At 36.4% G+C, this 18743-nt stretch overlaps 1 protein-coding gene across 4 annotated transcripts in view; it reads left to right on the plus strand.

Moving 5' to 3' along the window:
• The first annotated feature begins 4499 nt into the window (after window positions 1-4499).
• ABCA3 (ATP binding cassette subfamily A member 3) overlaps window positions 4500-18743 on the plus strand; it is a 137404-nt gene continuing 123160 nt past the window's right edge. For 3 of the 4 annotated variants that reach the window (XM_007499415.3, XM_007499414.3, XM_056805576.1), the window contains exon 1: window positions 4500-4990. The gene's annotated coding sequence lies outside the window, so the exon portion shown is untranslated. Of the gene's footprint in view, window positions 4991-16090; window positions 16181-18743 lie in introns of those variants that run through there. The other variant, XM_056805574.1, reaches the window with a different exon arrangement.

Consider the following 18743-nt stretch of genomic DNA (forward strand, 5'->3'; position numbering starts at 1 on the left):
TATCTTTTCTAGTTCTATAAAATAACTGTTTGATATGGCACTGAACAAATAAATTAATTTAGGTAGAATTGTCATTTTTATGATATTAGGTGGGCCTCTCCATGAGCAATTAATATCTTTCCAATTGTTTAGATCTGACTTTATTTGTGTAGATCATGTTTTGTATTTGTGTTCATATAATTCCTTCCACAGGTATTTCTAAGCTCCCAAGTTTCACTCAAATCAACAAATGTTTATTAATCCCCAATTCTTTGTAAGGAACTAGAGATACAGTCATCAAAGCAAAATAGTATCTGCCCTTAAAGAGTTGACATCTTGTTTGGGAGAAAATTAAGAATATATAAATTAATCTGAAGAGGAAGAGGGTTTTAACTGTAAGAGTTCAAATTAGTTGTTAAATTAAGAGTTTAAAAAGTTGTTGTGGTCACTATTTATAAAAGTTAGCTCTTAAGTCATGAGGCTTTTAGTAGCTTTAGTAGCTTTATTACAGCAAAGTAGAGCTAGTAAAGGGGGAAATGTAGGAAGGATGTAGAAAATATTGCCTAGATAAATTCCCTAAGCCAGTATCTGAGTGCCTCACCAAAGAGAGAGGTCCACCAAAGACAGGAGAAGAACCAGTGTCTCTAACCAGGGTCTCCTCAACCCAAGCAAGTCACCAAAGCTGAACTCCTCAAGTCACCAATGAAGAATTTCCAACACAAAATGAAATCCAAAGCAGAGACACCCACTTAGCAGAATACCTCCAATGTGGAAATCCCTCCAACACAGAAGTAGTCCAATGCATAAGTGCAACACAGAAGTCCCTGTTCAGCTCTCCAGTCTTGTCTTTTATTCCCATGTCACTTCCCATCTCTCTTGTTTCTACTTCCTTTCACTGTGGGCTGGTCTATCACATCTCAGGAACCAATCATAGTTTCTTAATTTGCCTGGCATTTGGGGGGGGGTACAGTGCTTGTGGTATCCACTTTCCAATCTTTGAGGGTGTGAACTACCTTTTCTAGTAAAAAGTTCTTTAAGTGTTTGACTAAGTGTGAAAGGAGGGGCACTCCAAGTTCTTGATTTGATTAAGTTAAAATAAACAAAGGAGGATAATTCCATTTACACATTAACAAAGAAGAATGGGGGTAGAGGAGGACTAGGTAGATGGAGATCATGAATACTTTCCCATAAAAGGTAAATTTGATCTGAACTTTGAAGAAAGCTAGGAATTCTAAGAGGTGTAGATAGACAGTAATTAGGTAAATGAGTGAGAATTTATTAAGCACAGACATTGTGCTAAGGATAGGAATACAAATATAAAAAAGCAACACTTGAAAAAAGATTATATTCTAATGGTAGGAAGACAAAACATAGAATTGCTAGAAAAGGGAAAGCATAAAGATAGGGGGACAGTTAAAAAAGGAGGTAGTGTCTGGAGAAAGTCCAGGTAACCATGAAAAGGAAAAAACTACAGACATCTGAAAAGACAGTCTGCTGAAGATGAAAAATGGAATGTAGACTGATGTAGCTGAAACATAGATTGCTTGGAAGATTTTTTTTCCTAGGATTTCTTCATTGCACTTAGTTCCTTCTTTATCTCATCTTCTGATTATTTGTTAATTTATTTCTTAATAAATATTATCATATACATATTAGATAATTAATTGCATCTTGAGAAAAATATTTCATCTGGAGCTAGTTGGTATTATTTCAGGATATGCATATATGTATATGTAACACATGCATAAACATATATACAAATAGTATATACATAATTAGCAAGCATCTTTACCTCAACTTCTTTTAATTTTTCTAGTATTTAATTTATTTTCCTCAATTACATGTAATAATGGTTTTTAACATTCATTTTCCAAAATTTTGAGTTCCAAATTCTCTCCCACCTTACCTCCCTTCTTCCTATTCTCCATACCTGAGACAGTAAGAATTTGATATAGGTTACACATGTGTGGTCATGCAAAATATATATCTATAATTATCATGCTGTGGAAGAAGATTTATATAAAACAAAATAATTACATGCATATACCACAAATTGTTCAACCATTTTCCAGCTGATGGACATCCCTTCAATTTCCAATTCTTTGCCACCACAAAAAGAACTGCTACAAATATTTACATTTTTATACAAATAGGTTTCCTCCCCCTTTTGAAAAACTCTTATCTTCTGTCTTAGAATCAATACTATGCACAGAAGAGCAGTAAGGGCTAGGCAATGGGGATTAAGTGACTTGCCCAGGGTTACATAGCTAGGATATATCTGAGGACAAATTTGAACCCAGGATCTCCTGTCTCTTGGCCTGACTCTCAATCCATTAAGTCATCCAGCTGCCCCCTGCTCCTTTAAAAATCTCTTTGGGATACAGATCTAATAGTGATGTTGTTGGGTCAAAAGGTATGCATAGTTTTATAGTGCTTTGGGCATAGTTCCAAATTACTCTCCAGGATGGTTGAATCAGTTCACAACTTCACCAGCAGTAGAGTAGTGTCTCTATTTTCCCACATTCTCTCCAACAATTGTCATTTTGGTACCTCAGAATTGTTTTAATTTGTATTTCTCCCATCAATAGTGATTTAGAATGTTCTTTCATATGACTATACATAACTTTGATTTCTTCATCTGAAAACTGCCTGTTTGTATCCTTTGGCCATTTATCAATAGGGGTATTTGTCCTAAAAATTTGACTCAGTTCTCTATATATTTGAGAAATGAGACTTTCCTCCCAGGTCTCTGTTCCCCTTCTAATCTTGGTTCCATTAGTTTTGTTTGTGTAAAAATGTTTAGATTTAATATGATCAGAAGTATTCATTTTCCCTTTCATAATGCTCTCCATCTCTTATTAAATTCTTCTCTTATCCATAGATCTGATAGGCAAACTATTCCATGCTCCTTTAATTTGCTTGTGGTATTACACTTTATGTCTAAATCATATACTCATTTTGATCTTACCTTGGCATATTGGTGTGAAATGCTGATCTATACTTAGCTTCTGCCATACTATTTTCAATTTTTCCCAGCAGTTTTTGTCAAATAGTAAGTTCTTGTCCCAAATGCTGAGATCTATAGATTTATCAGTCACTAAATTACTATGGTAATTTACTACTATGTACCGTGTACCTAATCTATTCCATTGATCTACCATTCTATTTCTTGTGCAGTACCAAATAGCTTTTTCTAATTTCTAAAAATTTTGTTGAAGCTCTTCTTTGGTTAGCTTAATTATGTGAATGAGGTTTTTCAGTCTATTGAGCCTATCCCATGGTTTTGCTTTCTTCCCCATGTTCTTATTAGTATTTTTGAGAATAATACTGAAGATATAGGTTCTCTTGTCAACTTTTATTCCATCATCTTCTGGTTGTTTAGTTAATATATTGAGAATTTAAGAAGAATTTCAAATGGCACAGTAGGTTAGCTAGAAAAAGGGTGAACTGAATTGGAGAAAGCCTAAGGAAAAGTAGGAAATGATCTGAATAGGAATGAAGGCTCAGAAGAAAGCAATGTAGGCAAGCAGTTTACACCTAAACTGATCCTCACAAACATTCATGAAAGAATTTGTAATCCCAAAATCTACCAATATTTTCCTCAAAAACCTATTTTCCATTCTTAACTTCCTTAGGCATTTTCTTCTGTCTCCTTAAGAAATAAAATTTCTAGATTACATTTGTTCTTATGGACAACACTGAAAGCATTCCATTATGGTTACTGACAACCTTGTCTTCTAAAACTTCTAGATTGACCCTTGCCCCAAACTGAACTCCTATCCCTTCAATCACTCAAGTCAGAACTCTCCTAAAGACAATCAAAACTTTTAATTACTTGTCCAATCACCCTAATCTCTAGCTATTGCATCTAGGCCTCTCCCAAACTCCAGTGAGATCCAGTCTGGGGAGGGAAAGGGAATTGGGGTGAATGTACTTCCCCCTCTCCTAAAATGTATATAAGCACCTTGAGTTCTGTAATTCATTGAAAGTCTCAGGACTGTGTTTTTGTGTGGCTTCCCAGATTAATCTGCCTACCTCCATTAAAGATTATTATAACTATATAACTACGTTGGTAGCTCTGATTTCTTTCAGGTTGACAGCCTCCCTCCCCCTCCAATTCACATACACACACAACAAATATAGGCATCATGGAGATAGAGGGTATGTATCACAATTACGTACATGCAAGTGGAATTGAATTTTAATATCCTGAATGACAGCTCTTCCAACCACTGGTAGGAAATAAAAGTAGGAAGTCTGGCTCCAATGTGCTGATCACAAATCAGGGTTTGGCTTTCTGTTTCGTTGATTGTATGGACGTAATAATGGAAACGATGTTAATAATCCAAAGTAAACTTTAAAATGTGCCTATATATCTTTTTAGAGACATTGTTAAACATTTACAACAGGTTGGAGACAAGCTGGAGTTAGCAGACTGTGCTATGCCGGGGTTGCTGCCCACCTTCTACCCAACGGGGGGGGGGGGGGGGGGGGGAGGCGGGACTGCTGAGGATCTTTTTAAAGTCACAGGACACAGGACACAGGAGTTTGATTCACGCCAGCACAGTGACAAAACCGCCAAACAAGCCTGGGTTAAGAGTTGAAGAAAAACTAGAGGAGGGGCAATCAAGGAAGCTCTGTGGTTTGGGGCTCGGGCTGAGCATCCATAACCAAGGCCGAGCCCGCCCCGAGGGGTCAAGGGCGTCGAATCTAGCGAGGCGGCGGGGTCGGTCACGTGCGCGCGCGCACACAGGTGCGCCAGTCACGTGAGGCGGCAAAGGGCCGGCGCTGGCTGTCTGAACTACTGCGGCGGCTTTTGCTGGCGACTTTCCCAGCCCCCACCTCCACACCCCGCACCCCGGCTACCCATCCTTCGCTATGTCGACTCCGCTGCCGCTGTAAGGAATCGGGGACTGTGCCCTGCCGCCAGGTGCTAGGAGGCCAGAGCCGAGGGGGACGAAGGGCTATAACCCTCAGAGGCCGCTAGCAGAGTGGAGCCCTGAGGGGTCTGGTGAGTGGCGTGGATCCTCTGCTCTCCCTATCCTCTCCTTTCCCGAGGTTGGCCAAAGGCAGCTTCCCTTCCCTGGTTTCTCCTTTTTGCATCCCTGTTTCCATCCATCCGCCCATCCATCCCCCTCAGCCAGTTCTCCCAGCCATCCAGCGCCCTCATTCCCAGCTGCAGCCCCACTCCGGGGACAGCTCCCCTGGCACCGCCCTCTCCCTCTGGTTTCTTTCTGTCTCCTTCCTCCTCCCGGCCATGCCCCTTGCGGACCAGGAGTAACCTCCTCCTTCCCTTGCTGATTCCGTCTTTAACTCGAGCCGCTGCACCCCCTACCCCGCCCCCACCAGCCGCACCCCTTGGCTGACTGTCCCTCAAAAATAACAGTGTTCCTATTACCCCAGTTTTTTGCCCCAAGCTAGCTTTGCATTACAAAACTTATTTCTTGAATACGAAATTAATTGGAAATGCTGGACTGGTTAGATTTGAAATTTAGCTTCCAAATTAAAGCTAATACCCTCTGGTAAGTGGCTAAAATGGCCCGAGGGCCTATTCTTTAGAGTTCTGAACACCGTTCAAGTTGATTTGAGTATTCCCTGCTCCCATCCCCATTTCCTTGTGATTTGGCTTCTACCCTCCCACTCCCATCATAATACAGAAACTGCTCTCTCAAAGGTTAATCACCAGACCCTAGTGACTGTTTTCAAACCTGGCTTTTCAACATTTGACTTTGAACCACCCTCTTCTTTCTGGTTATAGTCTCCTCTCTTGACTCTCTTCCTGCTTCTCTAATCATTTTTTCCCCTGCTGTCACTTTCCCTTGCACCTTGTCGAAAATCTTCATGACAAATTAAGGTGTCCCAAGATTTTGTGCTTGGCTTACACACACACACATTCTCTCTCTCTGTCTCTCTGTCTCACTGTCTCTCTGTCTCTCTGTCTCTGTCTCTGTCTCTCTCTCTGTCTCTCTCTCTCTCTGTCTGTCTGTCTGTCTGTCTGTCTCTCTCTCTCTCTCTCTCTCTCTCTCTCTCTCTCTCTCTCTCTCTCTCTCTCTCTCTCTCTCTCTGTGTCTCCCTGTCTCTCTCTCTCTCTCTCTCCCCCTCCCCCTACATTGTCTGAGTAATCACGTTACCTCATTTCTAGTCAGAAGATTTCAATTCTATATATTAGACTTAAATCTTCATTTATCCTGCCAGTCCCCTCCGGTCCTCTCCCCCCACACACACACCCCAGACCCTAAAGCCAGCCACATTTCTTTATTTTAAAAACTTGTTTGTTTTCTGATTTGATTCACTCCTTATTCAAAATCTTGATGTTAAAATTGATTAGATATGAGAAATCCGGGAGTGGAGAAACTGTTACAAAAAAATCTCTTCTTTGTACCAGTAAGGTATTGTTCAAATGGGTCCATTCCATTCTTTTTTGAAAACCCTTATTCACATTCACACTAAACAAGACAATCATCTGTCTACCTAGCCTATTGCAGTAATTAGTCTTCTAGCAGGTTTCCTAAATTCTGATCTCTTCTGGCTCCACTGCATCCTTTACACACCATAGTTAAACTAAGCCTTATACATAGTCTTGTCATATTTCTCTGCTCAGAACCTGTCAATGACTTCTTATTGTCTGCTGAGAAAAGTTCAGATGCCTTACCCTGGTATTTAAAGCCATTCACAATAGTAATGCTACCAGCTCACATTTATGCAGTACTTTACAACTTAAAAATACTTTTCCAGCCTTATCTCATATCTCTCCCTCTCTAATACATTTATGCGCCAACCAAACTAAACTGCTCTATTTTTCTGCCTTGGTGTCTTTGCTTGAGTTTTTCCATATGCTTGAAATATCATCCCTCTTAATGTCTCTAATCCATGCCTTTAGATTCCAACTCAAGTTCTGGTGTGTGGTACAGTTAAGAGAACTACCTCTGAAGCCAGAGAACTTTAGGTTCAATTTGGCCTTTGACTTTTGTCACCAATATGACCTTGGTAAAATCACTTAATCATCCTCAATTTTCTCAATTGTAAAAAGTGGAGGTTGGAGTAAACAGCCTTTGAAATTATTTCTAGCTCTAGATCTATAATCTTGAAGCAACCTTTAATGTCCCCTTCATTTAACACTGTATTTTTTGACTCTTGTAAATTGTATTGTATTATATTTATTTGTGACATATGCTCATGTAAACTCTTTAAGTTCTATCAGGGTAAGACCTATATATCTTATCCCGATCTTGATCTGCTAGTATCTAGCTCAGTGGTGTGCATACATATAGGTTGTTAGTAAATATTTGTATTACAATGAGACAGTATTAATTTTAAAAATAAGTTATTGACCTTTTGTTTTTATATTACCTACATTTCCCTTTTTTTCCCTTCTCTCAGAGTGCCATGCCTTATTTAAAGAGGAAAAAAAAAGAACTTAAGATGGGAGGAAATGGTTTGGCAAAACTATTACATTGAGAAAGTGTGACATCTGTAGTATTCCTCATCAGGAATCTCCCATCTCTGCAAATAAGGGAGGAAAGTGCTTTCTCATTTCTCTTCCTTTGTAATGCAGTTTGATGACCATCATAATTTCTAGCATTAATTTTATTTTGATTTGTGTTTTTGTTCTTAACTGTTGGTATTATTGTAGTCATTGAGAGTGTTAGGCTCCAGAATCAACAGCATTTGGTTCTGTATATTTTTCTGTATCATGGTCCTCATAGTCATGTCTACAGGCACAGTAATTTTCCATTATATTCATGTTTCACAATTTGTTTAGCCATTTCCCAATTAGTGGCCATCTATTTTGTTTCCAGTTCTTTGCTACTCCAAAAAAAAAAAAAGCTGTACTATATGGCTCAGTGAATTGAGGGCCAGGCCTTTCAGACACTTCCTAGCTCTGTGACCCTGAGCAAGTCAACTTGGCTTAACCCCAGTTGCCTAGCTCTAACCACCCTTCTGCCTTGGAACCAATACTTAGTGTCAATTCTAAGACAGAAGGTAAGGGTTTAAAAAAAAGAAGCTATAAATATAGTTTTAATATGGGACATTTCTCTTTATCATTAACCTTCTTGGGTGGTAGGCCTAGCAGTGGGACCTTTTGAATCAAAAAGACATAGACATTTTATTTACTTTTCATTGCTTAATTATAAATTGCTTTCTAGAAGGTAAGGCTAATTCATAGTTCCACCAACAGTAATCAATGTGCTCATCTTCCCATAACAATTCAGCAATGACTATTCCCAGTTTTTGTCATCTTTGGAAATTTGCTGGTATGAAGTGACACCTCAGACCTGTTTTGATTTGCCCTTTTCTTACTAGTTATTTAGAAAAGTCTTTGTATGGTTGGTAATTGTTCACAATTCTTTTTTCTGTCTGAGAACTGTTTGTTATCCTTCAACCCAGCAATATTATTTCAGGATATCGTTGATGCTGCAAAATGTTCATTAAATGGTATCATCAAACTTGACTCCCAGAAGAATGTCATGTCCTTGAGAGCAGGAGCTGTTTGTCTTTTTGTCCCTAGTGTCAAGCATAGTACCTGGCATGCAGCATAATAGCCACTTAGTAAAAGCTCTTGAATTGAATTAGAAGCAGGGACTTGAACACTGTTACCCACCTCAAAGTAGTACTACATGAAAGGACTAAAAGAAACATTGCTTGAATGAATTGAGTGTATACAGTTTGAAAATTTGCACTTGAGGAAGGTTAGAAAAATAGCAAATGGATAGAATGTGTACAAGAAACGTTTGCAAAAGCCTTGCTTCTTTAATTTACTTATTTCTTAATATTAAATGGAAATATCCTGGTCTGATCCACATGTCCCATGTGCCATACCAATGTCTTGAGAAGAAAAATTCAATTTTTGAATGTGAAAATAGTTCGTCTTCTAATTTAAAATTGGCTTCATATAACATGGCAGGCATATTGAGACTTTGAGATTTGGTCCCAACTGAGAAATCATTGGTAAGATTTCTGGGTTGGGTTTTCTCTACTGCCTTATAGTTTGTTCCTGCAGTACACTTAACTCGTATGCCAAGTTAAGGTCCCTGAGGCCTAACTTAGAGCTGATTTCATTTATTACAGTGTTTGAGTGTACACAATGTGCAGGGCACTATGGTAGATAAGCTAATACGGCATGTTCCTGTGTTGGAAGGAGAAGCTAATTTTGAGAATAAGGTGATGAATTTAATTTTTATTTATGTTTATGTTGAGTTCAAGGTGATGGCAGGCCAGTGGAAATGTTTACTAAATGGCTGAGAACACTGGAATCTTATGAATAACAAGTGTTAACTGAACCCAATTGCAAATCCTTTAATAATTCAACTGTTTATATAAAGCAATACCTTGGCAGCAAATTCTTGAAATTCAGGTTTATGTCTTGGGCTTCAAATTTCAGAATATTTTTTATACATTGTGAGGAACAAAAAAAGGAACCCTTAACTAGAGAGGAAAGCAAAATCCATAGGACTGTCTATTGAAGTTGGATGGAGACTAGAAAAGTGAAAGCAAGCATGGGACACATTTCATGATGTCCAGAATTAAAGCTTTTCTATTCCCTACTTTAATAGAATAGGAAGAGAGTGAATGCTGGGCTTGGACTTTAAGTCTGAGTTCAAATTATTCCTCTGATACTTAATAACTTTGTGTTCCTGAACAAGTCATTTAACTCCCAGGACTTATCTACTAAGCCATATACAGGTTTTCAGTATTTTTAAGTGAAAGAGAATTTACTCTAATGGAGGAAATTTCCACAGTAGGAGTTTATTTTGCTTTTCTTTGTATCCCTGCTGATTAGCATAGTGCCTGGCAAAGAGACTCATGCTGATGAAGTCATAGATTCATTTGTGTCCTATATAGTCATAAAACATTAAAACTGCCAAAGATCTTAGAGATCATGTAATTCAACTTCCTAAATGTCTCAGTTTTTTCACTTTATGACTGTAACATCAAGATTAAAATAATCAAATAAACTTGCAAAATAATAAAATATAAGCATTTACTTCCAGCCAAGATAGCTGCCTATAGGAGGCAGGTAGCCCAACTCTCATACACCTACTCCAACGAAAAACTCAAGAATAGTACCAGACCAAATAATAACCAAGAAATCTAATGAGAGATTATAGTAAATTACTTCATCCACTCCAGAACTGCATAAAATGTTATGCAGAAGCCTAGGGGCAATAGAAAAGAAGGCTTGCCAAAAAGCTACTGTCATGGCAGGCAAAAAAACCCAAGTCTCACAGAGAACCAGAAAAAGGCCAGTGTAATCTATAGCCTACAAGGTACTGTATCAAAAGAGAGCAAGAGGAGAGGGTTCCCATGAGAACCTGGATAGGATAGAATCCCACAGCATATACTTTGGAAGAGGTAACATTTAGACCAAGACATCCCAGGCCCAATTCTGAGAAGCTATTGAGGGTCCTGAAAATCCAGAGAAAGGGAGAGAGACCTAATAACTTTATAGTGCTTTTAGCACAGACACACACTGGGAAGGTGACAGGACAAGAATCATAATTACCTAGAATGAAACCAAGCAACACCAGATACCCTTCCCAGAAGCACAGCAGGTTGCTATGGCACAAAGATCTGATTCAGGAACTATTTAGAGATGAGTGAACAGAAGACATTGACTACTACAAAAGAATTATAGATCCAGAGAAAGAAAAGAAAAATCCAACCTAGAGATTAACTCTGTAACAAGTGTAAGCAGGCTCATGGTGGGGGGTTAGGGGAGGGAATGCATTTTCTGCAAGGTGATACAAAAGTACATACAAAGAACAAAACATGAAATCAAAGTTCTGGGGAAAAAAAAGAACTGGAAGGAAAATAAGTACACTGTAACAGAAAGTGGTAAACCTGATTCAAATCTAATAGACTCCCTGAAAATTAGAATAAACCAAACAGAAGCTAGTGATTCCTTGAGACAAGAAATATTAAAAAAAAATAGATTGAAAAAATAGAATATGTAAGATATCTGACATTTAAAAAAAAAAAACCTGAGACTTGGAAAATGTGAGAGGGAAGGATAATTTGTGAATCATCAGACTCCCAGAAACCATGGGGTTTTTTTAAAGCCTACAAAATATATTTCAAGAAATAGGACAGCTGCCAAGATCAGTTAGTAGCTAAGCATAGAGAAAGGTGAAAATGGAAGGAATCTACCAATCATCTCCAGAAAGAAGGCCCTCCCCCCCTAAAAAAAGTCCCAAGAATGCTCTAGCCACAATCCAGAGAAGAAAAAAACTTTAAGAAGCAAGAAAAGATTTAAAATTTTTTAAAAAGAAGCAAGAAAAGGAGTTTAGAAACCAAGGAACCATAGCCAGGATTACACAAGACATGGAAACTTGAGGAAATCTTGGAATACAGGAACCCCAAACCCCCAAAAGTAGGCTTATCACCAAGATTAACTTACTTTACAAAGCTGCATTGAATCATAATGGGGTGGGGTGAAGATGGGAAATGGATCTTTAATGGTATAGAGGACTTTTGAACATTTCTAGTGAAAAGACCAAAGCTGAATAAGAACTTTGAAATACAAATACAAGTCAAGAGAAACCTAGAAAACTAAGTAAATGTATCTGTATAATTAGTAAAGACTGTATGATGATAACGTGCTAATATTCTTAAAAATAGAGGAGAAAAATGTCTCTTTGGAACTTTAATGTCTTCAAAGGGTATTGAATGAATTAAAAAATAGAGAATGGATTGTTTCTGTTCTAAGGGTTAAAGAGGAGGGAAAAGAAGGGAGCATAAAAGGAATATACTAGGTGTAGACTCTAAATGATCATCCTAGTGCAAACATCAACAATATGGAAATAGGTTCTGATCAAGGACACATGTAAAATCCAGTGGAATTGCACATCGGCTAAGGGAAGAGGTTGGGGGAGGAGAGGGAAGGAAAGAATATGATTCTTGTAACCAAGGAATAATGTTCTAAACTGACTAAATAAATTTTTCAGAAAATAAAAAATAAACTGAGCTTCTAAAATCAAACAAACAAAAAACCTCTTACTTTTCTCTTAAAATCAATAAGGCAGAAAAGTGATTTAAGATCTAGGCAACTAGGGCTAAGTGACTTGCCCAGGGTCACACATCTAGAAAGTGTCTGAAGCCAGATTTAAACCCAAGACCTCCTAACTCCAGGGCAGATTCTCTATCCACTGTGCTACCTAGCTGCCCCACTGCTTTCACTCTTAAAAAAAAATTTTTTTTTAATCTTTATTTTATGTTTTAATATGTAACCGTGAAAATGTGGGTTTCAAGACTATGAATTGCCAAAACTGTAAAGATAATTTTTAGTGTCTTGATTTAAATAAAAATAAGTGGTCGCCATGGGAAAAATTCCCAAATATGAAAATACCCAAGTCAGCTGGGTTTTATGGAGATTTTAATTAATACAAATGAAGGAATTAAGGAAAGGGGGAGAGAGAGTAGAGAGTAAATAGTATGATGGGCCTAGGCCTGAACCTTAAGAGAGACTAGTCAGTCTTTAATCACTCACCACAAGATCATCCTAAAGCAAAACTCCAGTCCTTCACTGAAATCTTCAACTCCTGAACTGAGTTCAGAGACCCAGCTCCTCCAACTAACTCCAACCTCCACGGCGAACTCCCAAACTGAACTACAAACTCCAACTAGTCCGAATTCCAACTAACTCAATTTTGAACTCTCCTTCCTTTTAAAGAAATTTTCTCTTGTGTCACCTCCCCTAAATTTTCACATCTACCAATCACAGTAGACGTTTTCCCCAGGACTGACCATTCTTAGTTCACATCTTTTGTTATCACTTTCTCTGATTAGATTATATCTTCTGAGTATTTCACATCTCTTTGCTAAGCTAGCCCTTTGTAAGTTGCTTGACCTTTTAGTGATTAATTTAACCTTTATAGGTACTTAGCTTTATAGGTACTTATAGGTACCTTTTGTATTAGATCTAAAAATAGACCTAGCTTAAGGCTCGAGCTTTACTATAAATATGAGTTAGGGACTTTTCATTGTTCCTTAGGAATTTGCAACTTTATCTTCCCCTAAGGCACTGTCTGAGCAGGGTGGAGTAATTTTAAAGTTCTCAATACACTCCTGACCAAGTACCTATATTGTTACAATAGGAGAATAGCTTAACCAAATCTTCTAAGGTATAGTCTGAGCAATTTTAAGATTCACAAATAACAAGTGTACACATGAGTTTTCCAAAGTTACATGATTCATATTGTTTCCCTCCCTTTTTTCCTTCCCTTCCTGGAGTTGACAAGCAATTTTGTCTGAGTTACACATGTATTATCATGTAAAACACATTTCCATATTATTGATTTTTGTAAGTAAATAATCTCATAAAACCAAACCCCTAAAACATATGCCCAAATAGATGATAAATCATAAAAAAAGGAATATACTATTATAGAAATGAGGGAGTAGAATTCACTATTTGTCATAATTGGGATTCATGAGGAAAAAAAAGGATACAAACATCCAGGAAGGAGTAAAGGAATGATTGTTAGGTGAATCTCATTCTTATATGAATCAGAAAAATTAGAGTTAAACATGCACTGTATTTGGTGTAGAACTATATCAGACTCAAGAGGATAACTAGCAGGGATGGAAGTGTTGGCTAACTACTTGCAAGAAATAAACTCCTATTACTGAAGGGAAGGATTCAAAGGGAAAACAAGAAAAGTAAATAACTGGGAGCTAAGAGATTGCCCTTAACATGGGAAATAACTAAACCAATTGTTACACGAATGTGATGGAACATTTCTACATTATAAGAAATTATGAAAGATATAATTTCAGAGAACCCTAGAAAATAGCAAGTGTGAAGTGAGTAGAGCTAGGAGAGTAATTTGTACAGTACAGATGTATTTATATAACGTATACATTGAGAATAATAACTTTGAAAAACTAGATGACTTTGACCAGAGTTACCTACCTCCTGACCGAGACTCAAGGTCCAAAAAGAGACAGAACTTTGGACATGGCTCCTGTGTGGATATCTTCTGCTTGACTTTGCTTGTTTGATATAAGGTTGTTTTTTTATCCTTTTGTTAATGTGGGAAGGGGAAGAAGGAGTTAAAGAAAGGGGATTAGTAATAATAATACACAAAAAAAAGGAAGAAAGCAGGCTGCTGAATCTTTTTTTCACATAAGAAAGCTCAAACAGGAAAGTTTTGAAAGTATGATGTTCAATTTATTAGTACCTTTTTTAAAAGCAAGTATGCACAGAAATTTAGTTTCATGTCCAGAATCTTTCTGTTCTACTTTGCATATAGAAATGCTTTGGTTTTTTGTGTTAAGGTCAGAATTTCAAAAAATCAAGTTTTAAAAACCTGAAGCATTTAACAAAGAAGAATGAAATAAAATAACAATAGTTTTATTCTTTGTTCCTTTTTGAGTATGCCTGAAGTTTCATTATTGTGAACTCCACCCCCCCCCACAATTGTAGCAATAAACAATATATGGGTAGTTCTGGTTGCATTGGGCTTGCTTCATATATCTTCATATAGATATTTTATAAGTTTTTACATTCCTTCATATTTATTATTTTATGACACTCACATTCCATTTTATTAATACACCATTTATTTAACAGTTTAGTTAGCAGACATGAATGTTGTTGGGTCTTTTCTATTTACAAGTAAAGCAGCTTTGAATAAGTTTTTTTTTTTTACTTAGGAGATTTTAGATTTATGACAAAGTGATAATATTTTAATAAATGGAGCAAAAGGTCTGATCAAGTTTTTGGCTAATTTTGTGTTTTTTTCCTATTTTTGACATTCTAGCAGGCATAAGGTATTTGAGGTTGCCTTAATTTATATTTCCTTTTTTTTTTAACCCTTACCTTCCATCTTAGAATCAATACTATATATTGGTTCCAAAACAGGGAATAAGTAATTTGCCCAGGGTCACATATCTAGGAAGTGACTGAGGCCAGATTTGAACCGAAATCCTTAATAATTACTTATTAAAATAATTTTAAAAGAATTCAAGTAGCTTTTTATTCTGCTCTAGATAAATTAAGCAATGTCATGGACCATTTTTCGCTTTACCTTTATATTTTCAACACTTAATGTGATACATTATATTTAAAAAATAAAGTATAAATATAACATTTATTCATTGAATGAACAAGCTCTTCTGGTTTCTTATGACTTCTAGATCAAATGACTAATCTTTCTTTGTAATTTACCATATATTATTCTTCTTATTGTACCTTACAATCCAACCAATCCAACCACATTGGACCTGATATTCCTCATGTATGACACTCCATCCTTTGTTGTTTCAATTTAATTTGTTCATTATGACTGACTGATACACTCCTTCCTGACCTGCACCTTTTAGAATCCCTGGCTTCCTTCAGAGCTCAGATTAAATGGCATCTCCTACCTTTCTTGATCCCTTTCCCTTCCCTCCACTGCTAATGCTTATTTTCCTCCAAATTCCTTGTATATCAGAGTTGTTAAGTCTTTAAATGTTGTTTTTCTTTACGATGTTGCAGTGGTACATATTTTTCTTCTCTTCATTATACCTCAGGTCCTATAACTCTTATGAGGATTCTCTGAATTTATCCACTTTTTCATTTCTTATAGAGTGCAGACCCAGAAGAACAATTTACACAATGATCACAATAATTTAAAAGAAAATCATTTAAAAGACAATGACAAATCATGCCTTCAGAAGCCTGAATGCTTCTCGGTTCATGGTAGAGAGATTATGATCAGAAGTCATTTGTTCAGCCATTCCCCAATTTATGGGTAGCCCCTTTGGTTTCTACTTCTTTGCTTCAATAAAAACTGCCATAGTAATGGAATATTATTGTGACACATACTTACAAATACAAATGAATTTATCTTGTGTGACTATTTGTTATTATAGAGGAAGGCTTTTATTGGGGGAGTACATAATTGAAGGACTAAGAAAGAAAAGGTATCTATCCTTCATTTAAAAAACACATAATAAAACGTTGAGGGACACAGACAAGCAGGCCAATATTGGAACTATCACATTAAATTTGAAATAGAAAAAAAAAGCAAACTGAGTATAGTGGAGATTTATGTTTTTAAATCATTTCCTTTTTATTTTTGTTCTTTGTATGGGAAATGTTATACTGGATATTTATCAAGTTTACAGTCATAAAGAAGAAAAAATCAAGAATGATTTTTAACAATTGAAAACTTGTTGCTCTGAAGAATGTTTCTTGATTACTGTTTCTCAATTGGTAAGTATAGAGCATTGCACATATTGTCAGATTTTTTTGGTGGTATTGATCAGTTTTGCTGATTTTTTCTTTTTCCTTTGAAAAAGTCCTTCATTTTAAGGTGTGGCTCTTGGAGAGGGGAGAGAAATAAAGTTTATATAAAAGCAAAAAATATCAGCAAAATTTATTTTTAAAACCAATACTGTCTCAATCTCTTGCTCCATTTTGATGACTGTATAGATTTTAGTAGGTGATATCAAAGGGAATAACACAGATCAAAGCACATTCCTGATTATACCTCGTTTGTCATCTATAACATCCACTGTTTTAAGCTGCATCTGTTTTTTTGCTGCTTCACTACTTTTTTTAAACATTTGGAGAAAATATACGTTGGCAGGGAAACTGGCACTCCTACAGAGGAGCTTAATATTATACTTATTGGAGTGTTGTGCCATCAACCTAACATTTCAACTAAGTCTGTACCCTTCTAATGGTTTTTAAGAGAGATTTTTTAAGATAGAACTGATAGAACTGAGATGTCAGGATCCCTATGGTGCCCCTACAGATGTCCCAGATATGCTAATTCTTAAGTAGAGGAATGTGTTCATCTTTTTCTTTTTAAGGTTATTAGTTGTTTGGGGATGAAGTTAGTGCATTGTCAACTGACAGTGGTCCCAGTGCTGAGATATCAGGACCAGTACCCATATTTCCATGTCTCCCTGTTTCCTTCATAAAATTTCTTCTGATTCTACCAGAGAAGGAAGATCTTTGATTCCATTATCTCTCTCTAGAGGTGATCTTCCAAGATCTGGAACCTATATCCCAAACAAAATCCTATAGTCCAAATAATATATATTCTTTTCTAGAAATAAACCCATCATGTGATTTATTTTGTTGGGATTTTTAGGTATTAGGTTAACTAAAGTAGGGCATGCAGTTTCTTATTTTCATAAGTAAAAAGAGTATAATAAGGAGGATACTCCATAAGTTCTTTTCTAGCTGTACCAGATACCCAGAGAGAATTAAGTTTAAATTGCTTACTATTCCTTGCAGCATCTAGTACAGCATTCATTCCACCAATATTTGAATATATTTTAAGTAAAATGCATTGTGCTCAAATTAGGGTTACCTTGCTTCACTAAACTCTGGTTCTCCCCTGGAGGGACAGGTTCCTGTGTATTGGCCAGCCAAATGGGTAAAGACATTGTTGGTCATCATAGATATGCCCACATTGAGCAGTATCATAGTTGCTTCCTCTCTTGATAGATCTAGTCATTCCACACAGGTGAGATTGTTCATTTTATTACTAAATTCCTTCTATCAGTTCAGATCAGTCTTAGTTCAGTCCATTATAAATAACTTTAGTTGATTCAATCCAAATTTGATTTCCATTAAAGATCATTAATAAAACAAAACATTCTTGTCACATCCCCAACCAAATCAAGAAACTAACTTGAGTCTTTTCATGTACTTTTAGTCATAATAATAGTTTATTTTTGCATATAGTTTAATGATTTCAAAATTCTTTATATAATTTGATTGTTTAAAAAAGTAAATTATATGAGCTACATACTATACTCCCCATTTCCGAAGGTTTAAGTGATTTGGTCATACAGCTCTCTAGATAAATTAAACCTTTTCTTTAAAATATACAGTGATATAAATTCTTTTGAATTAGGTCATCCTTATTGTCACGTAAGAATGTAAGAATGCAAAACAGAGAAATTAATTGCCCTTTTCAAAGTAATAGTAAGGAAAGACAAGACAGAATTTTTAGAACCCTCACCCAGCTTTTTTTTTTAAACCCTTATCTTTTGTTTTACAGTCAATACTATGAATTGGTTCTAAGGCAGAATTGGCAGTAAAGGCTAGGCAATGAGTGACTTGCCCAGTTTCTAAAGCCCTTACCCGCCTTTTGAAAATGCCATTGCATGAATGGCGCAATGAATGAATTGAAGCAATATAGATGTTTGTGATTTGAGCTGGCCAATCTTGAGAACATAACCTGTTAATTGTGGCAAAGGTATTATTTAGAGAAATACTATATACCAGTAGATCTTAGGAGTGAGCAACAAATGGTATGTGCTAACTATTGGCAATACCAGCTTACTTTAAAAAAGTAAACAATGAAAAGTTTCCTGAAGTGGATTTATTGTAATGATCAACATTTTAACAGTAAGCAAATGGGCTTTTCAGTGCAAAAATCTTTCTCCCATTCTTCCTACTCCCAAAGTGAATGAAATGAGTCTTCTAAGAGATTTTTTAGAGTGGGTCCTTTTAAGAAAGCAGAAGGTAAGGTGGCCTCAAGTGGTAGTGAAATACCATAAGTGTTTGACTAGAACTGAGTTAGTTAGGCTTGGATCTTTGACTTGGGGAACTCTGATTACAAGAACAAGTTTTGGATTCTGGCCATTATTGTTTCTGAGTACTCTTTGTACTGAAATGTCAAGTATTTTAAGGAATTCTAACTTCCTTTTTCTTGTAAGTATTTTCTTTTGCAATACTAATGCACTTTCTAACTTTTGTAACTCTCCAGCCTCCTACTGCATATTTTTCTTGCTCTGAAAAAGGTTAGAAGCATCTA

The sequence above is a fragment of the Monodelphis domestica genome, chromosome 7 (assembly GCF_027887165.1).
Source record: "Monodelphis domestica isolate mMonDom1 chromosome 7, mMonDom1.pri, whole genome shotgun sequence".
NCBI classification, from domain to species: domain Eukaryota; kingdom Metazoa; phylum Chordata; class Mammalia; order Didelphimorphia; family Didelphidae; genus Monodelphis; species Monodelphis domestica.